Genomic DNA, 7,253 nt, shown 5'->3' with positions numbered 1-7,253 from the left:
CGGCGGCGGCGCGGGGCAGCATGAGGGAACCGCTCGGTAAGTCCCGGCGTGTCTTGCGCTCCTGACTCCCACCGTCCATCTGGCCCTCTCCCACGGCGCTCCACGGGCCTCGCCCATCGCCTCCTGCTCTCGCCCCCAACTTCCCCAGCCTGGACGTCGCTCGGGTCCGAGCCGTCTCCAGCGTCTAGGGGGTGAACGCCACCCCCGGCCGCAGCCCCGCCTGAGACCCCCGCGCTGTGCTCAGCCCCGCAGCCGGGCCGCGGCAGACCCCGCGCGCAGCCTCGGGTGGGGGCGCGCCTCCGGGGCTGGGAGGGACGTCCCCGGCTCCCAGACGCCCGGCGCGCGGGGCTCTCGGGGCGGGCTCCGTGGGCCGCGGCTGGCGTTGGCGCTCCCGTCGCCCCTGGGCGCGGGAACGGCCCTGAGGACGGGGGTCGCCCCCTCCCTTCCCCACGTCGCCCCCCACAGCCCGCGGCCGGGCGACCCTCTCCTCGCCTGAGCGCTCCGACTTGGCTGACCCCTCCGCCCGGGAAGTGACAGCAGCCGCTCGGAGTCCCCGAGGTCCTGGTCCCCACGGTGGCCCCGGCGGTCGGGACCTGCCCGCCGGACGGTGGAGGCTCCACGCCGCGCCCCGCTGGCCACACGGGTCTCCGCCCGGGCCTGGCGCGCCCACCGCACCGCGCGGTCGCGCTGGGGATTAGGGCGCTAATCGCGGCTGCCTCCCCGCCTGTGCCAGGCAGCCCGGCCGCGGCTGCCTGTGGACTGGGAGAGAGGCGAGAGCCCGCCCGCGAGTGCTGTAAATCCCGTTAATCAGCTGGTTTATGGGATCTGAAGCCCGCTCGCCCGCCCAGGGTCTCTGCACTCAGCTCCACGCGAGCACCCTCTCCTCCCTCCACCCCAGTCGCAGTCACTTCATCCCCAAATGCCAGGGGTGCTCAGCACCCGCAACTAAAAGCGCCTGCCCCTCGCTCCCTGGCACTAGGAAGAGAAGCCCAGCGCCTGGGGTTCTTCTGGGGGTTTGAAAAGAAGTGGTGATTTCACTACTGAAGAAAAAAATTAAAACGGGAACTTGAGGCCAGCGCAACCTGGACATGCTCTGGTGTTTGCTCATCCATACTCTCTAGGAGCAAGAGGGACTTTAGCGAATTGGTTTAGGCATATTAACCCTTCCCCCAACACACAAGCTCCCCTACCTCCTGCACACCCTCCAGGCCCCCTACTCGGCCCTTGCCCACACTCCACTCCCCAAGTCTGGTTGTCTGGGCTTGTCTTGGAGAGAGGGGTGGGGCCGTGCAGACCACACAACTCCCAGAGTTTCCTGTGGGTGACAGTTTAATGTGAAATTCGCCCACAACGTCATGTTTTCCTGCTCTGGCTTTTTGTCTTTTCATATTTTCAAAGCATAGACGTCCCAGGGATTAGGGAGATGGGCGGATTCTTGGAAGGAAAGTGGGAGGTGGAATGGGGGTAGAGTCAGTGGTGAGTGGTCACAGTCTGTACAGGTAGAACTTGAGTGGTGGGTAGTTTTGGAATTTTCAGGTGATTGGATTAAGGCATTGCAGGGAGGCAAGAAAGCAAATGGGTGTGTTTGGAAATCATACAAAGATTCAATTTTCTGGGACTTGAGTTGGTTTTCATGTGAAATTGGGAGTTTGGTAAAGTCTTTTGGTTTTCCATAAATTCTTAATTATTTCCATAACTTGATTATTCACTTACCTTGATATTAGGTATCTAATTCAAAGTTACCAGTTGAACAAGCTTCCTAAAGGTCTCTAAGTGTCACTGTGGGCAGGCAGCATGTAACAAACTGTTGTACTCCAGCCCTAGTGAGCCAGCAAATATTTGTTGAACAGAGGTTTTTAATCTGCTGGGCCTTCTTCCTTCAAAATCTTACCCTCAGCTGCAGAGACTGGAGGGTCAAGCCCTTGGAGGGCCCCAGCGATTTAGAGGGATTGGGTTGGCACAGGAAGCCCGTTTTAGAAAAAAAGAAGTTTGTCTTTTCACCCCCTCCTTGTACATACCTTAATATGCCCAAGTGTCCATGTGCTTTGGAGAGCTTGACAAGCTCATCAGAGTTACCTATAATCATAACTCATCTGAGTGGTCACAGATTCCAGGAGGCTATGATGTATTGTTCAGAGGTTATAAAATATACCTTGAAACTGGAAATAGACAAGGAAACAAAGATCATTTTTTAGTTAACAAGAAGAGAATGTGATGTTTTGGAGTCTAATTTTTAAAATGTGGCATTAAAAATAGATCCTAGGAATATTAAGAGTAAAGAAGGCCCGGAGTCTGCCTTCCCCCGCCAAGTTCTCATTGTCTTGACTGGGAGAGCCCTCTACTTTAGGACAGTAAACAACATCATCCATCCTTAGGAGTGAGAGTTTCTTTTTTAAGGAGCTTGTCCAAACTCCATGCTAATTAATCTAGAGAGAGTTTAGAACCCAGAGCATTGGAATGCAACGATTGTTCTACTGTGGTTTTTATTTTGATAAGCAAAGATTAGATCCCTGAAATCCTCGGGTCTGTTGCTAAAATGCATTACTGAGGTTTATTTGGGTTTTCAACAGATGTTGTTTTTCACCTTTTGGATGAGAAGGGGTTATCTCTCATTAAAACTGTGCTCTCGTACTTTGTTTGAAGGGCCGGCTGACTTAAGGAATGCGGAGGTCCCATCACTTGCTAAGGCCAGCAGCCCAGGGAACAGGTCAGTTCTTCCAACACTATATCCTCTAAACACTGCCTGGTGATTACAGCAATGTAAGAACCCTCCCCTAGATGCTAAAACTGCAGTTATCATGATCTGAATTTGGAGTGTCTTGTTTAAAACTCGTATTGTTACCTTTCCTTTCTGGAGCTAACTATATTTATTTTTCCACAGCTTCCTATAGATAGGATTGAGAACAGCCTGGCTTAACTGGCAAATATATTATCAGACCACTAACTATCCTTATGATGGTTCATAATTCACTTAGAAAGCTTGTTTCTTCTATGTGTAAATGGAACAATTTCGATAATGTTTTAAAGAGGCAAAAAGCATGCAGGCAAATGTATGTATAGGGCAAATAGCTGGAGAAACAGAAACCAAACTGTTTCTTCTGGTTATCTCTTGGCACTGTGGGGTTCCTGGAAACTTTTCCTTTTTTTTAACTTGAGCTCTGAATTTTGCAATGTTTACTTCTGAGATAACATTATGGGACTTTTGTAATTAGCTAATAAATAACAATGTAAAGGTTATGTGAAATAACTTAAATGTGTATGTTTTGATAAATCCTTGGCTCTTTTATTCTAGAGATGTTTCAAAGCAAAACCCAAACTAGTACACTGTAAGTTTAATGGAATAATTTAGGAATCTTTACATGTCGAGCTTGACAGATAACACGTAAGATGATACAATTATAGGTTTTACAGTTCCTATCGCATTTAGCCAAAATTTCCAGAAGATTTAAAAACGAAAATCTTACCCAATTTCTGTCCTTTTTAAATGACTTCTAATCTTTCAGACATGTTAATGAGGTACTTAGGGTCTCTTAAAAATGGGGTGAAGTAGCCAAAGTGATGATTCTGTGACATAGAATTTAGAGATTAAGGAGAAGATAGGAGAAAGAATACTTATGTGTGTGTGTGTGCTTTCACACTAGTTGTGGGCAGAGAGATAAAGAGGAGTTAAAAGAGATAATTATGAAAAAATTAAATACATAATACTATGTAATATTGTTCTCTCTCTCTTTTTTTTTAAATCAGTGCCTTCACACCAACCTAGCTTAGCAAGATTAACTGTCAAAGATCCTTTTGGTCTTAGACTCACATTTTCCACCTCTTTTTTTTTTTTTTTTTTTTTGTGTCACCTTAAAGAAACCTAAGGTCATACTTCTAAAATGATTACTTAACAGCTTAAGTATGCTTTTTTATGTCTTGGGAGATTTTAACCACTTGGGGTGCTGGCAGACTTGGCCATCACACTATGTGGTATGGTCTGTGAGAACTTGCTGTCCCAGAACTTCAAGTGGAACTGTTGAGTTATTTAATCATTAAGACTGGAAAGGGAAATGACAGTCTCATTGTTCATAATGAGATGCCACAGTTCTACCATTAAAAAAAAAATATATATATCCGTAGAAAGTGTGAACAATCCATGTGTCATTTAGCAACTTGCCCCATTCTGGTTTGCTTTCTGTCTTGGCTATTTACTTCTTGTTTTAAAAAGTACTTTGTTGTGTATTATAACATTAGACATAAAAGTTAGTGGAAGAAATATTTACAGGGAACTGCCAACAACTTGAGGGACCAATTACATCTTCAGTATGGAATGTCAGGGAATACAACGGAGAAGTTTTAGGTTTTTTAGAGGAGTAGCGATGTCTAATCAAGACCTTGACCATGCTGGTTGCAATCTTGTATTAGATTCCTCAGCAGAACATGAGATTACAGGTATGACATACTAGACCTTCATGGAAATTAGTATTCATTCTTTTCTTCACTGCTGCTTTTATTATCATTGAGTCTTACAAATACGTAATATATTTTCAAAGATACATTTTCCTAATCTTATCTAAGCGGCACTTCGTTTTTGCAAGTTTTTCTGATGACCACATACATTGGTGGAGATACTCTGTTTAAGTTATAATTTGATGTATTATCAATATATTAAGTTATGAATGATGATGGCTGATGAAATATTGTTACAGTAACATAACTCAGGGCAATAATGTATATATTATATATGTTAAGTTATATGTCCTGAAGTTAATATTAAGTAGAGTTAAGTATATGAAATGGCCCCTATGTGACCACGTTTGACCTGCAGAATAACAACTTCGGATGGTGTAGACCTAAAGCATTTCATGACAGAACATGATAAAATAGGATAAAGTATAGATAAGGAAATTATTTAAAAACCCAGATCCCGACACCACTGTTGATGGCGTTCCTTTCTGTGTTTCTCCCTTCCATGTGCGTTTGTACATAAATGAAATTGGTTTCACACTGAATCTAGGATTCTGTACCCTGTCTTTATTATTATTATTATTATTATTTTTAGAGACAGAATCTTACTTTATCACCCTCAGTAGAGAACTGTGGCATCACAGCTCACAGCAACCTCCAACTCCTGGGATTAGGCAATTCTCTTGCCTCTGCCTCCCAAGTAGCTGGGACTAGAGGCACCTGCCACAATGTCTGGCTATTTTTTTGTTGCAGTTTGGCCGGGGCTGGGTTTGAACCCACCACCCTCAGTATGTGGGGCTGGCTCCCTACTCACTGAGCCACAGGCACTGCCCCCTGTCTTTATTATTTAACATGGTATCTTCAGCACTTTCCTTTGCCATTATATACCTGAAAACATAATTTTAGACTTGTGTCTACATATTGTTGTCCACTGGGTGGATGACCCAGAATTTTTTAAACCATCCCTTGAATGGGCATTCGCTCTAATTTTTTTATTGTCATAATTAAAAATTGGATAAGTCTCCTTACATAAAACTTAGTCTGTTTTTCTGATTATTTCATTGGGATGGATCCTAAGAAGAGATATTATAAATCCATAGAGTTTCAGGTGTTTAAAGATTTTATCATGTATTAATCACTTTTGAGAAAGGAGATAGCTATTTGTACACAGCTCCCCAGCCCCCCTCATACTCACAGACAGCAAAGCCCTTAAGCTCCCTGTGCTCTCACCAGCAACAAACTTTGCTTTGAAAAAGCGTAAGTAATCTGATAAGTGAACAGTGGCATTTCTCTTTAATTTGCATTTCTTCAATGACAGGTGAGGATGGCTTTGTTCCTCCCATATTTTTAATGGAGTATTTATCTCTGTGTTGTCAATTCATATTCTAGGGCAATTTTAAAAAAGGAAAAAGAGGTCTGGTTGATTGAATGACTTTATTACTATTTCCTTTATTACTTTATTACTGAGACTGGGAAGTATTTTTATTTTTGTAAATGGAAAGGGAGGAGAAAAGAGTACCTGTGAAATGGTGCTCACTGGCTAGTCTCAGCTAGTCTCACTGGCTAGTGCTGAGAAGATCCACAATTGCAATAATCCCACCTACACGATAACATCCACGGGGAGGGTGCTCACAGGGTCTTGTTGGGCTGTGTGTGGTTCAGCGCAGGGCCCAGTATTGCCTGGCACATGCAGTGCAAAGCAAGGGTCTGGCTGAATTTCATTTGGAGTAAGTGCACACCACCTGCCCTGTAGGAAGGAGAATTACTAGACGTTTCCCTCCCAACCTCATTCCTCTCTGTTCTCCCCTTTCTTTGGTGTGTGGCCATTTATCTCTGCTCTCTTGGGTGGCCCCTACACGGGTGCCAGTGAGGCCAAGGTCAGGGGCTTTATCTTCCTATGACCTATTTAGCTTTGTTCTGTGTCACGGCCACAAGCTGTACTCTTTTTTCCTGTGGCCAGCTGACTCAGATGACTCCTGCCTATCACAGGGAAGAACAGGACTGATTCCTGGAGCTAAAAGGACCTTAATGAACTTGTAATTCAGTCTTCTCCTTTCACTCTCTCAGAAGAACCCTGAGACCCAGAGGGTTCTCTCCTTTTCTCCTGGGCAATGTCTTGGGCTCCATTCAATGGGCAGATACATCCCTAGCAACATGGAAAAGCAGAGACTTATCCCAACAGTGAGAGAGGAGACAGCCCCGGTCCATGCTTTGATGCCAATGGATCGTTCACAACAACTTTCTGATTTCATAATCCTTGCCATTTGAATGGAAATGGCACAGCTAGTATTTAAAGAGTGTCAAAATCTGCCCCAGTGAGGTTGCTGTGAGTGGTCTCCATTCAGATTCTTTGGAAGGGACAAATAATTATTAGTCTTTGAGGAAAATCCATTTGATGATGATGTGGGGAAGAGGAAATTTCATGGGAATAGGTTGGTTAAATCAGAATCAAATTAGTGATCATTTTCTCATAAACCTCTAATTATTTCCCATTTCTGTACTTCTTTGAGGGGAGCAATCATTATCCTGGTCGCCAAGGCTAAAATCCATTGTACTTTTTCCCATGAAAATTACTCTTATTATTCCTTACCCCCTCTGCCAGCACCCCTGTGTGTGACAATAGGAGAGACGTCTCTCTGCATGTCCCCCATCTGTTCTTGCTCTAACCACGTTAGTCCTCTGCTTTCCTGCCAGATCCTCTTTGCCCAGGCCCATTTGTGGTTTGCCATTGTCTACTCCAATAAAGTCCAAATTCTAGTACTATTGTGGAGAAGAGTGGCTATTTTTGTATAGATCTTTTTTTTTTT

The 7,253-nt window shown here is 44.6% G+C and overlaps 1 protein-coding gene across 1 annotated transcript in view; it reads left to right on the top strand.

Moving 5' to 3' along the window:
- JCAD (junctional cadherin 5 associated) overlaps window positions 1-7,253 on the top strand; it is a 43,642-nt gene continuing 36,389 nt past the window's right edge. The window contains exons 1-2 of the mRNA XM_003786860.3: window positions 1-36; window positions 2,644-2,707. The gene's annotated coding sequence lies outside the window, so the exon portion shown is untranslated. The remainder of the gene's footprint in view (window positions 37-2,643; window positions 2,708-7,253) is intronic.

The sequence above is a fragment of the Otolemur garnettii genome, unplaced genomic scaffold (genome assembly GCF_000181295.1).
Source record: "Otolemur garnettii isolate 467f Iridium unplaced genomic scaffold, OtoGar3 scaffold00019, whole genome shotgun sequence".
NCBI classification, from domain to species: Eukaryota; Metazoa; Chordata; class Mammalia; order Primates; family Galagidae; genus Otolemur; species Otolemur garnettii.
The sequence above is the reverse complement of the archived record's forward strand: the minus strand, read 5'-3'. Positions and strand labels throughout refer to the sequence as shown.